This window comes from Coregonus lavaretus (assembly GCF_964263955.1).
Source record: "Coregonus lavaretus genome assembly, chromosome: 22".
Classification (NCBI taxonomy): domain Eukaryota; kingdom Metazoa; phylum Chordata; class Actinopteri; order Salmoniformes; family Salmonidae; genus Coregonus; species Coregonus lavaretus.
The window spans coordinates 29687790-29709815 of NC_140009.1; positions in this window are offsets into that span (position 1 = coordinate 29687790).

A 22026-nucleotide genomic window follows, 5' to 3' on the forward strand; every position below is an offset into this window, starting at 1 on the left:
ACAAAGCGAAAACTGGTTTTTAGACATATTTGCAAATTTATAAAAAAAAAAAAAACGGATACCTTATTTATATAAGTATTCAGACCCTTTGCTATGAGACTCGAAATTGAGCTCACGTGCATCCTGTTTACATTGATCATCCTTGAGATGTTTCTACAACTTGATTGGAGCTCACCTGTGGTAAATTCAATTGATTGGACATGATTTGGAAAGGCACACACCTGTCTATATAAGGTCCCACAGTTGACATTGCAAGTCAGAGCAAAAACCAAGCCATGAGGTTGAAGGAATTGTCCGTAGAACTCCGAGAAAAGATTGTGTCGAGGCACAGATCTGGGGAAGGGTACCAAAACATTTCTGCAGCATTGAATGTCCCCAAGAACACAGTGGCCTCCATCATTAATAAATGGAAGAAGTTTGGAACCGCCAAGACGCTTCCTAGAGCTGGTCGCCCGGCCAACCTGAGTAAACGGGGAGAAGGGTCTTGGTCAGGGAGGTGACCAAGAACCCCATGGTCACTCTTGACAGCGCTCCAGGAGTGGCTTCAGGACAAGTCTCTGAATGTCCTTGAGTGGCCCAGCCAGGGTCCGGACTTGAACCCGATCGAACATCTCTGGAGAGACCTGAAAATAGCTGTGCAGCGACGCTCCCCATCCAACCTGACCGAGCTTGAGAGGATCTGCAGAGAAGAATGGGAGAAACTCCCAACATACAGGTGTGCCAAACTTGCAGCGTCATGCCCAAGTCAAGGCTGTCATCGCTGCCAAAGGTGCTTCAGTCAAATACTGAGGAAAGGGTTTGAATACTTATGTAAATGTGATATTTCCGTTTTTTTTAAAATACATTTGCTAAAACCTGTTTTTGCTTTGTCATTATGGGGTATTGTGTGTAGATTGATGACAAAAAAAACAAATGTTTTAATCCATTTTAGAATAAGGCTGTAACGTAACAAAATGTGGAAAAAGTCAAGGGGTCTGAATACTTCCCGAATGCACTGTATATCCCTAAATGTGTAGGCTTGCTCTGGAGTATAAATCAACATAACTGGATAATTTGCTGATGTCATTACTGAATATAAGGAGAGGAGAACACAAACGCATTGCTTTTTGTGTATGCTCTTGTAAACTGGGAGAAAATACCCCTTGGCTTGTGTAATGCACTGTTGAGAGAAATGTTCTAAGTTTGATAGTAGTTTTAAGCCATTTTGCTTGCTGCTATGGCCAAAAACAGTCTTATGTGAAATCAGTAAGTAATATATGATTACATTATGTATTCATATATTAGTATAGATGCATCCCCACTCATATTAAGTGCATGTCCAAGGGGACAACTGTGCCACCAACCCACTTTAGGGCCAGACCTCCAGTGGCCTAGCACTTGGGCTGGATGTGGAGCGACATGATTGAGTTTAAATTATGGTCTAAATTATGCAGAGCTGGATGATGCCGGAGGGCATCCTGTGTTTGTGTGTGTGTGTGTGTGCATGCTGTGGGATACACATAATTCCCCAATCACATTATCCCAGCTAGTCTACTCTGACCTCCCTCTGATTCATTGTCACAATATGCATCCAACTAGATGTCACAGCCAATGACATTTTAAACTAATTTAATTCCATTTGACTTATTGTGCCACGATCTTTACAATTTTATTTTAAAATCTGTAGAATGTAGTTTTAATTTAGATTTAAGATGTATGAAGTGGTAAGCCTGCGGTATACCTTAATTTCTGTAACCACTGTATGACACTGGTATACTTTTAGAGTGACGAAAAGATGCAAATATTTAGTGCGGGTCAACTGAATCCTTGCATCATGTTGGTAGCAGGTGCACTAATCCTGCTGTCCCAGTGGCAGTCAGTGGCTGTTGGTATGCCAGTGATGCATGAATATATTTTTGAAGCTATTAGGAAATAATCCTAAAATATTCTGTTTTACACCTGGTCCTGCAGCCTCCCTCCCTCCTCTCTGAAGCAAATTGGCACCGTAGGTAATTACAGAGCTCCTACGGCCATCAGCTTTAATCAGGAGCTGTGGGAGAGCCACTCCAAGACACTCCACTTTTTAATGGCTTTCTCTCTATCACACTGCCTTTTCCCTTTGTAACCCCTCTGTGGTAATACCTGACAGGCCTGTACCCAGCAGGCATCACTGGTAGGCTACAGTACATGTGAGAGCTGGTGGGATGTCCTGAGAATAGCAGGTGGATGCTTTGTGGTTAGAGAGCTCTTATTGTGAATCACAACCTCACCCGAATCCTCGTCGGGTGAGGTTGTGTCTCTCTCTGGCGGGAGGTAAGCTTGGCTTATATGGTTTATATACATAGTTTAAGCTTTGTCGAGTAAAGCTTAAATTATGTATTTAGATTGTAGGTAGTTATCGTGGGTTGTTGTATGTAATTATTGTAGGTATTGTATTCGGCTGAGCCCGGTGAAGCACGAAGCTAGCTAACCCACTACCTGGACTAGCTAGCGGGTAGCTACTGGTAACTATTAGCAACTGTGGATAGTTGTTTCACGCCTGAGAGTACCTGTAATTACGCCAGCTAGCTGCATACAATAACTACATAAAATAATGCCTACCATTCAGCTGTTTTTCTAACCTCATTGTCTGAAGCGTTAACGTTAGGTAGTAAGTAGCTACTGTGCTCGAAATGTAGCTAGCTTGTTGCTACCTGGATAGCTACTAAACAATAGCTGGAACGACCTAGCGAACAGACGTGAACTGGCTGAGTCAATTCAGTGGCTAGCTTTGCACTTGGCTAGCTAACAGTAGCTGCTAGGGGTAAGTTATAACCTACATTTGTGTTTTGTTTTTACATACTGGTAGCCAGAGTCGTTCAAGGGAATTTGGGACATGGGTGACTAGTTAACGTTAGCTTGGCTCTCTCTGTGTGTTTGTGCTGTGGGAGGATGGGTTTCTTCGTTGGCAGAAAGCAATGGCTAGCTAGTATGCTAACTATTCTAGCAAACTAACTGGCTGAATAAGTTGACGACGGACTCGCTCAAGCTGTCGGGACTATCCAACAACATTAGACACGGACACGAATGATCTGCTTGGCGTGTTGACACACTGGTGGTTTGTTGTGGCCGAGTATTGGTGCTAAACCGTGTTGTTGGAGTCCGGCATGCTAGTTGGCTGTGGCGTCATATGACTAGGTGCCCTGGACGGTTTTCACGAAAGAATACTGTACCAAGTTAGCTAGCTGAATAAACGATGTTAGTCTATTCCTAGAAAACATTGAGCCGCTGTAGTTTACAACAATTATAGTTTCTGAGGTGGAAGTTGGGAGAGTTATATTTGGGTGTTTCAGTGAAACGTAAGTGAGGGAGGCCCCGCTCTCTCGCTTTCCCAGATGTTTAGTTCATTTCATTCCGATCTCCTTTGCATTATTGTAGCCATTTTCTGTAGCCTGTCAACTATGCCTCTGTCTATCCCTGTTCTCTCCTCTCCGCACAGGCTATACAAACGCCTCACACCGCGTGGCTGCTGCCTCTCTAACCTGGTGGTCCCTGTACACACGACCCACGTGGAGTTCCAGGTCTCCGGCAGCCTCTGGAACTGCCGTTCTGCGGCCAACAAGGCAGAGTTCATCTCAGCCTATGCTGCCCTCCAGTCCCTCGACTTCTTGGCGCTGACGGAAACATGGATTACCACTGAAAACACTGCTACTCCTACTGCTCTCTCCTCGTCTGACCATGTGTTCTCGCATACCCCGAGAGCATCTGGTCAGCGGGGTGGTGGCACAGGAATCCTCATCTCTCCCAAGTGGACATTCTCTCTTTTTCCCCTGACCCATCTGTCTATCTCCTCATTTGAATTCCATGCTGTCACAGTCACTAGCCCATTGAAGCTTAACATCCTTGTCATTTATCGCCCTCCAGGTTCCCTTGGAGAGTTCATCAATGAGCTTGACGCCTTGATAAGTTCCTTTCCTGAGGATGGCTCACCCCTCACAGTTCTCGGTGACTTCAACCTCCCTACGTCTACCTTTGACTCATTTCTCTCTGCCTCCTTCTTTCCGCTCCTCTCCTCTTTTGACCTCACCCTCTCACCGTCCCCTCCTACTCACAAGGCAGGCAATACGCTTGACCTCATCTTTACTAGATGCTGTTCTTCTACTAATCTCACTGCAACTCCCCTCCATGTCTCCGACCACTACTTTGTATCCTTTTCTCTCTCGCTCTCCTCCAACACTACTCACTCTGCCCTTACTCAGATGGTAATGCGCCGTCGCAACCTTCGCTCTCTCTCTCCCGATACTCTCTCCTCTTCCATCCTATCATCTCTTCCCTCTGCTCAATCCTTCTCCCTCCAATCTCCTGATTCTGCCTCCTCAACCCTCCTCTCCTCCCTTTCTGCATCCTTTGACTCTCTATGTCCCCTATCCTCCCGGCCGGCTCGGTCCTCCACTCCTGCTCTGTGGTTTGACGACTCATTGCGAGCTCACAGAACAGGGCTCCGGGCAGCCGAGCGGAAATGGAGGAAAACTAGACTCCCTGCGGACCTGGCATCTTTTCACTCCCTCCTCTCTACATTTTCTTCATCTGTTTCTGCTGCTAAAGCCACTTTTTACCACTCTAAATTCCAAGCATCTGCCTCTAACCCTAGGAAGCTCTTTGCCACCTTCTCCTCCCTGCTGAATCCCCCCCCCCCTCCCCCCCCCTCTCTGTGGATGACTTCGTCAACCATTTTGAAAAGAAGGTTGACGACATCCGATCCTCGTTTGTTAAGTCAAATGACACTGCTGGTCCTGCTCACACTGCCCTACCCTATGCTTTGACCTCTTTCTCCCCTCTCTCTCCAGATGAAATCTTGCGACTTGTGACGGCCGGCCGCCCAACAACCTGCCCGCTTGACCCTATCCCCTCCTCTCTTCTCCAGACCATCTCCGGTGACCTTCTCCCTTACCTCACTTCGCTCATCAACTCATCCTTGACTGCTGGCTATGTCCCTTCCATCTTCAAGAGAGCGAGAGTTGCACCCCTTCTCAAAAAACCAACACTCGATCCCTCTGATGTCAACAACTACAGACCAGTATCCCTTCTTTCTTTTCTCTCAAACTCTTGTGCGTGCCGTCTCTAGCCAACTCTCTTGCTATCTCTCTCAGAATGACCTTCTTGATCCAAACCAGTCAGGTTTCAAGACTGGTCATTCAACTGAGACTGCTCTTCTCTGTGTCATGGAGGCTCTCCGCACTGCTAAAGCTAACTCTCTCTCCTCTGCTCTTGTCCTTCTAGACCTGTCTGCTGCCTTTGATACTGTGAACCATCAGATCCTCCTCTCCACCCTCTCCGAGTTGGGCATCTCCGGCGCGGCTCACTCTTGGATTGCGTCCTACCTGACCGGCGCTCCTACCAAGTGGCGTGGTGAGAATCTGTCTCCGCACCACATGCTCTCACCACTGGTGTCCCCCAGGGCTCAGTTCTAGGCCCTCTCCTATTCTCACTATACACCAAGTCACTTGGCTCCGTCATATCCTCACATGGCCTCTCCTATCATTGCTACGCAGATGACACACAACTAATCTTCTCCTTTCCCCCTTCTGATAACCAGGTGGCAAATCGCATCTCTGCATGTCTGGCAGACATACAGTGGGGAAAAAAGTATTTAGTCAGGCACCAATTGTGCAAGTTCTCCCACTTAAAATGATGAGAGAGGCCTGTAATTTTCATCATAGGTACACGTCAACTATGACAGACAAATTGAGCATTTGTAGAATCACATTGTAGGATTTTTTATGAATTTATTTGCAAATTATGGTGGAAAATAAGTATTTGGTCACCTACAAACAAGCAAGATTTCTGGCTCTCACAGACCTGTAACTTCTTCTTTAAGAGGCTCCTCTGTCCTCCACTCGTTACCTGTATTAATGGTACCTGTTTGAACTTGTTATCAGTATAAAAGACACCTGTCCACAACCTCAAACAGTCACACTCCAAACTCCACTATTGCCAAGACCAAAGAGCTGTCAAAGGACACCAGAAACGAAATTGTAGACCTGCACCAGGCTGGGAAGACTGAATCTGCAATAGGTAAGCAGCTTGGTTTGAAGAAATCAACTGTGGGAGCAATTATTAGGAAATGGAAGACATACAAGACCACTGATAATCTCCCTCGATCTGGGGCTCCACGCAAGATCTCACTCCGTGGGGTCAAAATGATCACAAGAACGGTGAGCAAAAATCCCAGAACCACACGGGGGGACCTAGTGAATGACCTGCAGAGAGCTGGGACCAAAGTAACAAAGCCTACCATCAGTAACACACTACGCCGCCAGGGACTCAAATCCTGCAGTGCAAGACGTGTCCCCCTGCTTAAGCCAGTACATGTCCAGGCCCGTCTGAAGTTTGCTAGAGTGCATTTGGATGATCCAGAAGAGGATTGGGAGAATGTCATATGGTCAGATGAAACCAAAATAGAACTTTTTGGTAAAAACTCAACTCGTCGTGTTTGGAGGACAAAGAATGCTGAGTTGCATCCAAAGAACACCATACCTACTGTGAAGCATGGGGGTGGAAACATCATGCTTTGGGGCTGTTTTTCTGCGACGGGACCAGGACGACTGATCCGTGTAAAGGAAAGAATGAATGGGGCCATGTATCGTGAGATTTTGAGTGAAAACCTTCCATCAGCAAGGGCATTGAAGATGAAACGTGGCTGGGTCTTTCAGCATGACAATGATCCCAAACACACCGCCCGGGCAACGAAGGAGTGGCTTCGTAAGAAGCATTTCAAGGTCCTGGAGTGGCCTAGCCAGTCTCCAGATCTCAACCCCATAGAAAATCTTTGGAGGGAGTGGAAAGTCTGTGTTGCCCAGCGACAGCCCCAAAACATCACTGCTCTAGAGGAGTTCTGCATGGAGGAATGGGCCAAAATACCAGCAACAGTGTGTGAAAACCTTGTGAAGACTTACATAAAACGTTTGACCTGTGTCATTGCCAACAAAGGGTATATAAAAAAGTATTGAGAAACTTTTGTTATTGACCAAATACTTATTTTCCACCATAATTTGCAAATAAATTCATTAAAAATCCTCCAATGTGATTTTCTGGATTTTCTTTTCTCATTTTGTCTGTCATAGTTGACGTGTACCTATGATGAAAATTACAGGCCTCTCTCATCTTTTTAAGTGGGAGAACCTGCACAATTGGTGGCTGACTAAATACTTTTTTCCCCCACTGTATATAGATGATTTTCAAGTACATATGTTGTAGAATTAAACACCTATATGCCTTAAAATGTTTATGGATTGAGAACCAGTTGAAGGGTTAATACAGAGCAGAGACATTTATGTGTTTTTCATAACTCCCTGCAGCTGGTCTGGGTATGTCAATGACATGTGATGGAGATACAACTCCTCGTGGTGGCTGTGTGGAGATTGGAGTAACAATGGAACTAGTGTTATCATTTGTTTGTGCTTATGACCTGACACATAGCCACATGCACATAATCTCAAGGGCCAGGGAGGATGGTAAATGATAAATGGTTAAATGTATGTGGTTGAGAATGGGTTATGGATGACATGTTTAAACCATGTTTAAGTATTAATTGATATGTTTTATAATGTGTTATGAAATGATAAAGGTAAAACAGAATGAACATGATTGATACTTTGTACTTCAGATACAGTGGGGAGAACAAGTATTTGATACACTGCCGATTTTGCAGGTTTTCCTACTTACAAAGCATGTAGAGGTCTGACATTTTTATCATAGGTACACTTCAACTGTGAGAGACGGAATCTAAAACAAAAATCCAGAAAATCACATTGTATGATTTTTAAGTAATTAATTTGCATTTTATTGCATGACATAAGTATTTGATACATCAGAAAAGCAGAACTTAATATTTGGTACAGAAACCTTTGTTTGCAAATACAGAGATCATACGTTTCCTGTAGGTCTTGACCAGGTTTGCACACACTGCAGCAAGGATTTTGGCCCACTCCTCCATACAGACCTTCTCCAGATCCTTCAGGTTTCGGGGCTGTCGCTGGGCAATACGGACTTTCAGCTCCCTCCAAAGATTTTCTATTGGGTTCAGGTCTGGACACTGGCTAGGCCACTCCAGGACCTTGAGATGCTTCTTACGGAGCCACTCCTTAGTTGCCCTGGCTGTGTGTTTCGGGTCGTTGTCATGCTGGAAGACCCAGCCACGACCCATCTTCAATGATCTTACTGAGGGAAGGAGGTTGTTGGCCAAGATCTCGCGATACATGGCCCCCTCCATCCTCCCCTCAATACGGTGCAGTCGTCCTGTCCCCTTTGCAGAAAAGCATCCCCAAAGAATGATGTTTCCACCTCCATGCTTCAAGGTTGGGATGGTGTTCTTGGGGTTGTACTCATCCTTCTTCTTCCTCCAAACACGGCGAGTGGAGTTTAGACCAAAAAGCTCTATTTTTGTCTCATCAGACCACATGACCTTCTCCCATTCATCCTCTGGATCATACAGATGGTAATTGGCAAACTTCAGACGGGCCTGGACATGTGCTGGCTTGAGCAGGGGGACCTTGCGTGCGCTGCAGGATTTTAATCCATGACGGCGTAGTGTGTTACTAATGGTTTTCCTTGAGACTGTGGTCCCAGCTCTCTTCAGGTCATTGACCAGGTCCTGCCGTGTAGTTCTGGGCTGATCCCTCACCTTCCTTATGATCATTGATGCCCCACGAGGTGAGATCTTGCATGGAGCCCCAGACCGAGGGTGATTGACCGTCATCTTGAACTTCTTCTATTTTTTAATAATTGCTTCCAACAGTTGTTGCCTTCTCACCAAGCTGCTTGCCTATTGTCCTGTAGCCCATCCCAGCCTTGTGCAGGTCTACAATTTTATCCCTGATGTCCTTACCCAGCTCTCTGGTCTTGGCCATTGTGGAGAGGTTGGAGTCTGTTTGATTGAGTGTGTGGACAGGTGCAGTTAATACAGGTAATGAGTGGAGAACAGGAGGGTTTCTTAAAGAAAAACTAACAGGTCTGTGAGAGCCGGAATTCTTACTGGTTGGTAGGTGATCAAATACTTATGTCATGCAATAAAATGCAAATGAATTACTTAAAAATCATACAATGTGATTTTCTGGATTTTTGTTTTAGATTCCATCTCTGACAGTTGAAGTGTACCTATGATAAAAATTACAGACCTCTACATGCTTTGTAAGTAGGAGAACCTGCAAAATCGGCAGTGTATCAAATACTTGTTCTCCCCACTGTATATGTCTGGATAGTGAATATAGTCAATACAGAGTGTGATTGTTCTTTAATGTACGTATGTACATAATTTTTTGAGTCACGCCACTAATAAGATACAGAGGCCCCATTTAGAGAAGCGCAAGTAGCCCCTGTGAGTAGCCAACATGTGATAATGAAAAGATGTTATTCATTCACATAGAGAGGAGTAACTATGTATGTTGACTATTCATTTGTGTCTGTATAAAAGGACAGCTCCGGTTCAGGGCAAGCAGTTGCTCCATGGAGCAAGCTCTGCTTTGTTATGCAAATAATAAAAGTCAAATTTTTGGATTCACAAGCTCCAGTCTCTTGAGAGATATTTTGAGTTGACTACATTTGAGTCAAATATTTCTACGACACCCCAAGCATACTTCCAAAGTTGTGGCAAAATGGCTTAAGGACAACAAAGTCAAGGTATTGGAGTGGCCATCGCAAAGCCCTGACCTCAATCCTATAGAAAATGTGTGGGCAGAACTGAAAAAGCGTGTGCGAGCAAGGAGGCCTACAAACCTGACTCAGTTACACCAGCTCTGTCAGGAGGAATGGGCCAGAAATCACCCAACTTATTGTGGGAAGCTTGTGGAAGGCTACCCGAAACGTTTGACCCAAGTTAAACAATTTAAAGGCAATGCTACCAAATACTAATTGAGTGTATGTAAACTTCTGACCCACTGGGAATGTGATGAAAGAAATAAAAGCTGAAAGAAATCATTCTCTGTACTATTATTCTGACATTTCACATTCTTAAAATAAAGTGGTGATCCTAACTGACCTAAGACAGGGAATTTTTACTAGGATTAAATGTCAGGAATTGTGAAAAACTGAGTTTAAATGTATTTGGCTAAGGTGTATGTAAACCTCCGATTTCAACTTTATACGCCAGCTGCAGACAGATGATAAGGTCTAGTGCATTGTCTTCTTCTTCACCTCGTGTAGAGGTTGAGAGTTTCAGAGTTTCTCCATTTCAAACGTGTGGACTAACGTCTCATGTTTTCTGGTCTTTCTGGTCTAACCATTTTGTAACGTGTAGCTTCAGCTTCACGCTTCCTGGTCTGGTAGAAATTCAACCATTTGCAACATCCGGCTTATACCGTAAACTGCTTGGTCTTCCTTTGGTAATGGAGTTGTAGTTTTAAGTAGGAATATTGTTTCATTATCCACTTTTGGATGTTGGAGTCTTGGCGGGAAGACTTCCTTTGTCTTACAAGGAAATTCCCTCTCCCGATACTGCATGGCACGGAAAAGAAAGTTTCTGCAAGGACCTGTCATAATACTGGCCCCCAGGAGAGGGGGTGTTCAAACCTTTGCCTAGTGGTCCTCTGTAGCTCAGCTGGTAGAGCATGGCGCTTGTAACGCCAAGGTAGTGGGTTCGATCCCCAGGACCACCCATACACAAAAATGTATGCGCACATGACTAAGTCGCTTTGGATAAAAGCGTCTGCTAAATGGCATATTATATTATTATTATTATCCTCAGCCCATGAGTGCAGGTCATTACACTACTCATAGGTAACCAAAAGTGATCTGCACACTGCTGTAATATAGCAACTGTATAGTGTACTTTCATAACAAATCTACCCCTCATACAGCTGTCCCACCATGAATGTCTCTTCCAAACATTGTGCTCCCTGAGTGTATATGACTCCATGAGGGATGTATGCCTCTGGACCACATTCAGACACTGCATTAGATCGGTAGTAGCCAGTAGATTAGTGTGATAAATAAGGACTGCACATTCATTGACCAGGGACAGGGTAGTTTGATTAACAAAGATTTTCCTCACAAAATGGAGGCAGATAGAGTGAACCACAAATTCTGTTTACACAAACTGTTCAAGATGCTTTAGGGCTATTAGACTAATTGTATATGTGGAATGCCATATATTTACATTGTATTGTAATGGCTCTGGAATTGTTGACTAAAATATTATTGTTGGTACTTGAGAGACTGTTTCCGTAGACTGTTAGGCAGAGTTTTTTTGGAGCTGCCGTCCCCAGCAAAATGTTGGGTTTGACCTTTGCATTAGAATTGAGATTGACATTTGCAGCACTTCAATAACAAGCTGGGAGGGAGGAGAAATCGCATTAGAGGCCACTGCTGCCCAAATAGGATATGGGCAATCTGGGTATCAGCCTGCCTTGAAATAGAACCAGAAAGTTATCCCAACTTCTCTACGCCGCCTAAGAATGACGTAGCATTTTAAAAGACTTGCGAAATTGAAGTAATGGTAGTTTGACATTGACCAACAGACCATGATTCATCTTATGCATATGCGTGGGTCTGGGATAGCAGGCCTATGTGTGAGAGGGAGATCTACATTATGGAGCTTTGTTAACAAGCAAGTTTTACAGCTAAGGGCATCATAAATCCTAATCGTGCCATTTCAGCAAAACGCTGTCGCATGCCTCGCATTTTGGACAGGGTTTGTTTAGAGTCTTGGCTGGGGGCACATCTGACCACTGATATCTAATATTAATGAATGTCTATTGTCCCTCTCCACTAGTCTGTTGGCAATTAAATGGTTCCAAGAATGGAGCGTTTCCCGGGTGATTAATTAAGGTCTAAAATTACATTGGCTGCTTCTGGTAAGAGGACAGTTAATTATTTAACGTCCAATTATACGATCACACCACTGGCCCACAGCGCAATGTAAAATACTGTTTTCCATTTGGCCTCCAAAACAAGTGAAGAAGGGCCCAGTGCCTAGTCTGTTGTTCTCTGAGAGTATTTCAATGTTAGAGCCTGTCAAATCAAACTTGTTTACTGTAACTCTGATTCGCGACTTATATTGTTGCTGATTCATTATGTTCAAATGTAAAGCATTGGTCACCTTTGATGATTTGTTTTATTGACTTACAGTGAGGGGAAAAAAGTATTTGATCCCCTGCTGATTTTGTACGTTTGCCCATTGACAAAGAAATGATCAGTCTAATTTTAATGGTAGGTTTATTTGAACAGTGAGAGACAGAATAACAACAACAAAAATCCAGAAAAACGCATGTCAAAAATGTTATAAATTGATTTGCATTTTAATGAGGGAAATAAGTATTTGACCCCCTCTCAATCAGAAAGATTTCTGGCTCCCAGGTGTCTTTTATACAGGTAACGAGCTGAGATTAGGAGCACACTCTTAAAGGGAGTGCTCCTAATCTCAGTTTGTTACCTGTATAAAAGACACCTGTCCACAGAAGCAATCAATCAATCAGATTCCAAACTCTCCACCATGGCCAAGACCAAAGAGCTCTCCAAGGATGTCAGGGACAAGATTGTAGACCTACACAAGGCTGGAATGGGCTACAAGACAATCGCCAAGCAGCTTGGTGAGAAGGTGACAAGAGTTGGTGCGATTATTCGCAAATGGAAAAAACACAAAAGAACTGTCAATCTCCCTCGGCTTGGGGCTCCATGCAAGATCTCCCCTCGTGGAGTTGCAATGATCATGAGAAGGGTGAGGAATCAGCCCAGAACTACACGGGAGGATCTTGTCAATGATCTCAAGGCAGCTGGGACCATAGTCACCAAGAAAACAATTGGTAACACACTACGCCGTGAAGGACTGAAATTCTGCAGCGCCCGCAAGGTCCCCCTGCTCAAGAAAGCACGTATACAGGGCCGTCTGAGGTTTACCAATGAACATCTGAATGATTCAGAGGAGAACTGGGTGAAAGTGTTGTGGTCAGATGAGACCAAAATCGAGCTCTTTGGCATCAACTCAACTCGCCGTGTTTGGAGGAGGAGGAATGCTGCCTATGACCCCAAGAACACCATCCCCACTGTCAAAGATGGAGGTGGAAACATTATGCTTTGGGGGTGTTTTTCTGCAAAGGGGACAGGACGACTGCACCGTATTGACGGGAGGATGGATGGGGCCATGTATCGCGAGATCTTGGCCAACAACCTCCTTCCCTCAGTAAGAGCATTGAAGATGGGTCGTGGCTGGGTCTTCCAGCATGACAACGACCCGAAACACACAGCCAGGGCAACTAAGGAGTGGCTCCGTAAGAAGCATCTCAAGGTCCTGGAGTGGCCTAGCCAGTCTCCAGACCTGAACCCAATAGAAAATCTTTGGAGGGAGCTGAAAGTCCGTATTGCCCAGCGACAGCCCGAAACCTGAAGGATCGGGAGAAGGTCTGTATGGAGGAGTGGGCCAAAATCCCTGCTGCAGTGTGTGCAAACCTGATCAAGACCTACAGGAAACGTATGATCTCTGTAATTTAAACAAAGGTTTCTGTACCAAATATTAACTTCTGCTTTTCTGATGTATCAAATACTTATGTCATGCAATAAAATGCAAATTAATTACTTAAAAATCATACAATGTGATTTTCTGGATTTTTGTTTTAGGTTCCGTCTCTCACAGTTGAAGTGTACCTATGATACAAATTACAGACCTCTACATGCTTTGTAAGTAGGAAAACCTGCAAAATCGGCAGTGTATCAAATACTTGTTCTCCCCACTGTAGTATCACATTCTAGCTTGGAACAGTGTTTTATTTAAGATGCAATCTCTGTAATGAGATGTGAATTATGGACACTAGCTGGTTATCTTGGGATTGGACACATTGTGATATAAATACTTTTACTGTTAACAAAAGGATTTAATTCATCCCTATCAACAACAAGCATAACACAAATCAATAAGACTGAATACGATTCTGGATAAAGAATATTATGATGCAATTCTTCCTTGATCCTCAAAATAAAAAATGTGGCACACCCTTTAACAGTTTTACTTATCATGTTATAAATGCATAAATGGCTATATAAAATGGCAATATTCTGTAAATGTACATAGATAGAGCTCTTGCATAACCATAACTGCCTTGCTACAACCTTTCCTATGTGTAGAAGGTTATTTTTCCACATTACATTGACCTTTCTGCAAAAATATTTGGATATAAAGAGGATAGTTTGAAGTTGAGGATTTTTCTATTATATTTCTCTTGTTCTCTCTGCATTGTTGGGAAGGGCCCGTAAGTAAGCATTTCACTGTTAGTCTACACCTGTTGTCTACACCTGTTGTTTAAATTACATTTATCACATGCTTCTGGTTCTCAGATAAATCTAAATATGATCTGAAATTTCTCTCATTTTTCAATATATATGAATCATAATCCTTTAGATATGAAACCTTGCTAAAACCAGAGGTAGGAAAATCATGAAAGTATAAATAATAATCTGGATTTATGTTTGGATTAAATCTAAATCGCTTTAAATACTTTATTACATGTTTACTGAGAACCATGATGACATAATGAAACATTGACATTCAAAAGATAAATGGCTGATAATAGAGTATGGGCAGATATGTGAGGGATTGATATCTGATGTGAGTGATCATTGCAACGTCTTGGGCAGCAGGTAGCCTAGCGTTGGGCCAGTAACCAAAAGGTCGCTGGTTCAAATACCGGAGCAGAAAAATTAAAAAATGTGTTGTGTCCTTGAGCAAGGCAGTTAACCCTAATTTGCTCCAGGTCCACCGTACTACTATGGCTGACCCAATAAAACAGTGTATTTCACTGCACCTATATGGTGTATGTGACAATAAAACATACTTTTTTAAATTTTTTATCAACTCATTACAGTGACTGGCAGGTGGGTTCTCCAGTCTGCTCATTAGATAAAGCTCAGCCTGATTAAAACAGATCCAGATTGTGGCTCCTTATTGGGTTGTTCAGTATTGAACAGCAGGGGAATGAGATTCGACAATGTAAAGCTGTGCTGTGTGGTGGAACGTCAAGGGACCTCATTAGAACCTACAGTAAAACAGGAAACCACATAATGTGTTGCGACAGCATGTCATCATTGGCTATGTATGTTTAATGCACAGCGATAATCCAATAACTTGTGCACAATTACTTCATTCATGTTTTAAATCATGCATGACAATTATTTCTGTAGGGTGAATAGTAATAGGGAGAGAAGATGTGTTACATTTACATTTTAGTCATTTAGCAGACGCTCTTATCCAGAGCGACTTACAGTTAGTGAATACATATATATATATTTTTTTATACTTGCCCCCCCGTGGGAAACGAACCCACAACCCTGGCGTTGCAAACGCCATGCTCTATCAACTGAGCTACATCCCTGCCGGCCATTCCCTCCCCTACCCTGGACGACGCTGGGCCAATTGTGCGCCGCCCCATGGGTCTCCCGGTCGCGGCCGGCTGCGACTGGATTCGAACCAGGATCTCTAGTGGCACAGTTTGCACTGCGATGCAGTGCCTTAGACCACTGCGCCACTCAGGAGCTCGTGTTGGTGTGTCATGCTGGTCACCTTTTCCACATTTTGTTACAGCCTTATTCTAAAATGGATTCAAATGTTTTTTTTCGTCATCAATCTACACACAATACCCCATAATGGCAAAGCAAAAACACATTTTTTGATTTTTTTGCAAATGTATAAAAAATAAATAACTGAAATATACATTTACATAAGTATTCAGACCCTTTACTCAGTACGTTGTTGAAGCAGCTTTGGTAGCAGCTTACAGCCTCGAGTCTTCTTGGGTATGACGCTACAAGCTTTGCACACCTGTATGTTGGGAGTTTCTCCCATTCTTCTCTGCAGATCCTAAGAAGCTCTGTCAGGTTGGATGGGGAGCGTCGCTGCACAGCTATTTTCAGGTCTCTCCAGAGATGTTCGATCGGGTTCAAGTCCGGGCTCAGGCTGGGCCACTCAAGGACATTGAGACTTGTCCCGAATGCAAATAGTCCAGGTAGCCATGATTAGCTGTTCATGAGTCTTATGGCTTGGGGGTAGAAGCTGTTAAGAAGCCTTTTGGACCTAGACTTGGCGCTCCGGTACCGCTTGCCGTGCGGTAGCAGAGAGAACAGTCTATGACTAGGGTGACTGGAGTCTTTGACAATTTGTTTGGCCTTCCTCTGACACCGCCTGGTATAGAGGTCCTGGATGGCAGGAAGCTTGGCCCCAGTGATGTACTGGGCCGTACGCACTACCCTCTGTAGTGCCTTGCGGTCGGAGGCCGAGCAGTTGGCATACCAGGCGGTGATGCAACCAGTCAGGATGCTCTCGATGGGGCAGCTGTATAACTTTTTGAGGATCTGAGGACCCATGCCAAATGTTTTCAGTCTCCTGAGGGGGAATAGGCTTTGTCGTGCCCTCTTCACGACTTTCTTGGTGTGTTTGGACCATGATAGTTTGTTGGTGATGTGGACACCAAGGAACTTGAAGCTCTCAACCTGTCCCACTACAGCCCCGTCGATGAGAATGGGGGTGTGCTCAGTCCTCTTTTTTCCCCTCAGTAGTCCACAATCATCTCCTTTGTTTTGATCACGTTGAGGGAGAGGTTGTTATCCTGGCACCACATGGTCAGGTCTCTGACCTCCTCCCTATAGGCTGTCTCATCGTTGTTGGTGATCAGGCCTACCACTGTTGTGTCGTCGGCAAACTTAATGATGGTGTTGGAGTCGTGCCTGGCCATGCAGTCATGGGTGAACAGGGAGTACAGGAGTGGACTGAGCACGCACCCTTGAGGGGCCCCAGTGTTGAGGATCAGCGTGGCGGATGTGTTGTTACCTACCCTTACCACCTGGGGGCGGCCCGTCAGGAAGTCCAGGATTCAGTTGCAGAGGGAGGTGTTTTGACCCAGGGTCCTTAGCTTAGTGATGAGCTTTGAGGGCACTATGGTGTTGAATGCTGAGCTGTAGTCAATGAATAGCATTCTCACGTAGGTGTTCCTCTTGTCCAGGTGGGAAAGGGCAGTGTGGAGTGCAATGGAGATTGCATCATCTGTGGATCTGTTGGGGCGGTATGCAAATTGGAGTGGGTCTAGGGTTTCTGGGATAATGGTGTTGATGTGAGCCATGACCAGCCTTTCAAAGCACTTCATGGCTACAGACGTGTGCTACGGGTTGGTAGTCATTTAGGCAAGTTATCTTTGTGTTTTTGGGCACAGGGACTACGGTGGTCTGCTTGAAACCTGTTGGTATTACAGACTCAGTCAGTGACAGGTTGAAAATGTCAGTGAAGACACTTGCCAGTTGGTCAGCGCATGCTTGGAGTACACGTCCTGGTAATCCGTCTGGCCCTGCGGCCTTGTGAATGTTGACCTGCTTAAAAGTCTTACTCACATCGGCTACGGAGAGCGTGATCACATAGTCATCCGGAACAGCTGATGCTCTAATGCATGCTTCAGTGTTGCTTGCCTCGAAGCGAGCATAGAAGTGATTTAGCTGGGCAGCTCGTGGCTGTGCTTTCCTTTGTAGTCTGTAATAGTTTGCAAGCCCTGCCACATCCGACGATCGTTGGAGCCGGTGTAATACGATTCAATCTTAGTCCTGTATTGACTCTTTGCCTGTTTGATGGTTCGTCGGAGGGCATAGCGGGATTTCTTATAAGCGTCCGGGTTAGAGTCCCGCTCCTTGAAAGCGGCAGCTTTAGTTTTTGCTTATAAGCAGGAATCAGGAGGATAGAATTATGGTCAGATTTGCCAAATGGAGGGCGAGGTGGAACTTTGTATGCGTCTCTGTGTGGAGTAAAGGTGGCCTAGAGTTTTCTTTCCTCTGGTTGCACATTTAACATGCTGGTAGAAATGTGATGATATCCAATCAATTGAATTTACCACAGGTGGACTCCAATCAAGTTGTAGAAACATCTCAAGGATGATCAATGGAAACAGGATGCACCGGAGCTCAATTTCGAGTCTCATAGCAAAGGGTCTGAATACTTATGTAAATTAGGTATTTCTGTTTTTTATTTAATACATTTGCAAAAATTTCTATAAACCTGTTTTTGTTTGTAATTATAGGGTATTGTGTGTAGATTGATGAGGATTGTATTTTATTTAATCCATTTTAGAATAAGGCTGTTACGTATCAAAATGTGGAAAAAGTCAAGGGGTCTGAAAACTCTCCGAAAGCATTATATTTGACTGCTTCACTGAACTTATACTCTGGCATTAATTGAAGCTTGTTCTGTTTCTGTTTAATGATAACATATTAGGAGTCTATAGATCTATAACATCAGTCTGATCTCTATCATAAATCATGGCCTGGTTCTTCATCTTCAGTATGTCTGGACTGACATGTGAGAGACTGAGTGCCTCAGTCCTACATTCCTCTTGAGTTTCAGCTTGTATATGGGGCTAGATTGGTAATTGTCCCCTGCATCCCCTGTGTACTCAGATTTGTGTATATATTTTTTCTGTTTTATTGTCACATACACCAGATAGGTGCAGGGAAATGTGTTTTACAGGGTCAGCCATAGTAGTACGGCGCCCCTAGGTTTACGTGCCTTGCTCAAGGGCACATCAACAGATTTTTTACCTTGTCGGCTTGGGTATTTGAACCACCAGTAGAGGTGCGTGGGTAAAATCACTGGGGAAGCCAAGCCAGAAGAAAATGCCATATTACAACCTATGTGTTGTGATAATTGCATTGTTTGTTCTATAACCTTTTAGTTCACATGCCTTGCGACCGTGATATAAAAAAAAATATATTATTATTATTTTATTTTTCATTTAGCAGACACTCTTATCCAGAGCGACTTTCAGTTAGTGAGTGCATACATTTTCATACAGGGCCTAAGAACATTAGCCTTCTACATCTAGCTACATGTTGAAGGGCACAATGTATACATTTATGGTTGGATCAGAATCACCATTATAGTCATTGGCCAGTACGGAGAATTAAGTAAAACCACAAGTCCAAATCCCTATCTCTATCCATGGCTAATTTAGGAAAGGGACAGTTTTAGCTAGCTAGCTAGCCACCGAAGATAACACAACGAGATGCAACAATTAAAGTTATTTATGTCAATGACGTATGCTCTCAATATGATAGGAGTGAAGCCAAATCCAAACTGGCTTCCCTTTACATTTTTTTTTTTTTTGTGTGCCAGGACCATTCACAGACAGTTGAGCTCACTCAGTTTAGCTCAACGCTGATTGGCTATTATTTTACACTTTTTTTTTAAATCAAGGGAGGTGAAGTGCTCGCTGCTTGCTTCCCTTGCATTCGATTCTACGGGCGGCAACAATGTCATACTCCTTTTGACCAGACAGCATCGGATAGATGGCCTACACATACAGAGACATGAATACACGCCACTGTGAGCCAGCAACCTTTTGGTTACTGGCCCAAAGCTCAGTCAGCACCATGCAGACAGTGCCAAGACTGGTGTGTGTTCATCAATGCCCAACACTCCGCTCCCTCTGTTTACACCTCTCTGTTGTTGATAACAACACACTAGTCTGGGGAGTTTTACTGTTGTTCAGGATTAATCAAAATATGAGGGGATATATATGGGATATTTTGTTGATGGCTCCAGAATCAGAAAGGACGCAGCTTCAGTGTAACTTTCGCTCCTCTCTCAGCTGTTGCAGTGACTAAACATCACCACAGGAGGGCACTGTGGCTTTATCTGTAAACTCAACCAGCTGGTCTGATCAGGGATAGAAACTTTGATGAAGTGTCTCATTCCCCCAAAGGAAACCAGTAAGCGATATAGAGAGAAAATCACAGAAGTGGAGGTTGAGGCGATTTAAAACAGCATAGAGATGTGATCTTTCTTTCCTGTGATCCATATGTATTGAGCCAGGGGGAGGGAGGTAGTAGGGGTGGGGGAGGACTCGCCAAGTGACAGAAAGCTGATGGCTGAGCAGGGGGATTGGGCCAGTGGGTGCTGCATCACCTCATTGGCCTGCGGATGACTGGAGATGCAAATGAAGGGAGAGGAAGATAAAGCTTTTAATGACACTAAGCACACCCCAGAGGCCTAGCTACACCCGGCGCTCTCCACACTCAGCATATCAAGGGCACCCCAGCCTCCTCTGTCTGAGCCCCAGCCTGAGCATCCTCTCGCATGCCACACATCCCGTCGAGCTTTAGTTTTATTCCAGACAAGCACTTCTGACTCCTTCTGCTGAGCAGAGCCGATGACAGAAGACAGATGTGCTCTCCTCAGAGAATAGAGGATTCTGTTTGATAAGCCCTCTGCTCTGCAGACTGTTAAATAACCACAAGAAACCATTGTTAAATACATTTGATCTACATAAGAATGGATGGATGTGCCTGAAAAGCGTTGTCTTGCTCATTTTGCTGTGCTTGAGCAGTAAATGTCAATTTGATGTCAGATTTTCCTTTCTTTTCAACTGTGACTTCTGTTATGGCTTCTTTGAATGAGAGAACTTAGAAATGTAGGTAAGGCCTACTTCATCATGGAACAAGGCCTGAACTTGGAGAGAGGGAATGCAGCCAAATGTCCAAATACCAATCTATACTGTACAATTGACCGAACTGCAATCGAAACATTTGAGCTTGCTGAAATGTCATGGTAAAATGCATTGAACAATCTTCAAATCTCCATCTCTCAGGCCATTTGGCATGTGTCAGCGGGCCCAGCCATGGTTTTCATATCACACAGCTCCGCCACCACCTGAGAGCTATTGTACCCTGGTGTGACAACAACACACTGTCTGTACTGTCTGGGTGTCTTTTACTGTGAGAGACAGGCCCCAGGTGGGATGTTGTCTTTTATGTGTGGGTCACTCAGGCATAGAGAACACCAGCTCTCCTCTCCCATGGTTACTGCAACACAGGTGAGCCCACAGCGGGCACTGAGCCTGTCATAGTCAACAGTACCAGGGTCTAACCATTCTTCAGGGGAATAGAGAGAAGAAGAAGTGTAGCCTACTTTTGTCAGGAATTTTGCCTCCTAGGGGTCTAGTGTTCCATCTTTTTGTTTGAAAGTAAAGTTAGTGTACAAATGTTTGGAAATATGTGGAAAATGCAATTCCTTTTTAGTTAATCAAAAGAACTTGATTATTATTTCGATTCCCAAAATACGAAAACGTGTTTAAAATGGAGTCTCCTCACGTACAGTTAAACTACTTGTGATAACTGTTGTCAGACTTCAACGTTCTCCCTTTGACTTCTGCAATATGTTCAACTTTCATACCCTCTTGGCCTCTCTCTGCACACACACGCAACTCCCACTGTAGCTTGGTCTATAATTTGTTTAGATGTTGATTTATAATCTAATTGACTCTAATTGCTGCTTAGCAGCAGTATTAATCTGAGCTGCGTGCTTCCTGAAGCACATTAGGACACATTTGTATATTGAAGTAATTAGCTAAATTATAGAAGAACTAGAAAGTAGGGATAAGAGGGAAAGGAGAGTAAAGAAAGATGGAGAGCACTAAAGTACTTCAGTGCTGCGAGGGTCCTGCTGGGCTATTTGATAGTGTTTGTCTCATCAATGTTCTGTATGTGAAAGGTGCAAGCATGTTACATTGCATGTAATGAATTAGAATTGTTGCTTCAAGATAATAGCATACTGCCATGGAGTATGAGTTTATGTCATCACTACTTTACGAGACATTTCTATGAAATAGTCCATGTCATGCTCAGCTTTGCAACATCTAGGTCCCAGCTACTGTACAGTTTAGACACCTACACATACAATTGTTCTTTCTGTTGGCCTAGTGGCTAGTTTCTTATTTTCCATTTGGACTCTGTCTCTCTGTCTGAGGATGACATGCCGTTGTCACTGCCAAGCCTGTGTCTCATTGTCTACTAGCAGCATTGTTATTAGTGTGGGATGGGACTGCCTGTGGAGGTATGGGCATGCAGACAGGCTCCAGGCTCCAGGGAGCAGGCGGCAGGCTGGGTAATTAGTTGCTCCTCATCGCCAGACGGGCACACCGCCGTCACCACCACCGGGAGGTAGAGACGGGCACAGTGCAGTCATCGGGAGGGAGATGGGAAGTGGCGTGTCTGTCATAGGAACACTGGAACAACCTTTGGTGTGAGGGCTGGGTTCCAACGGTTCCAACGCAT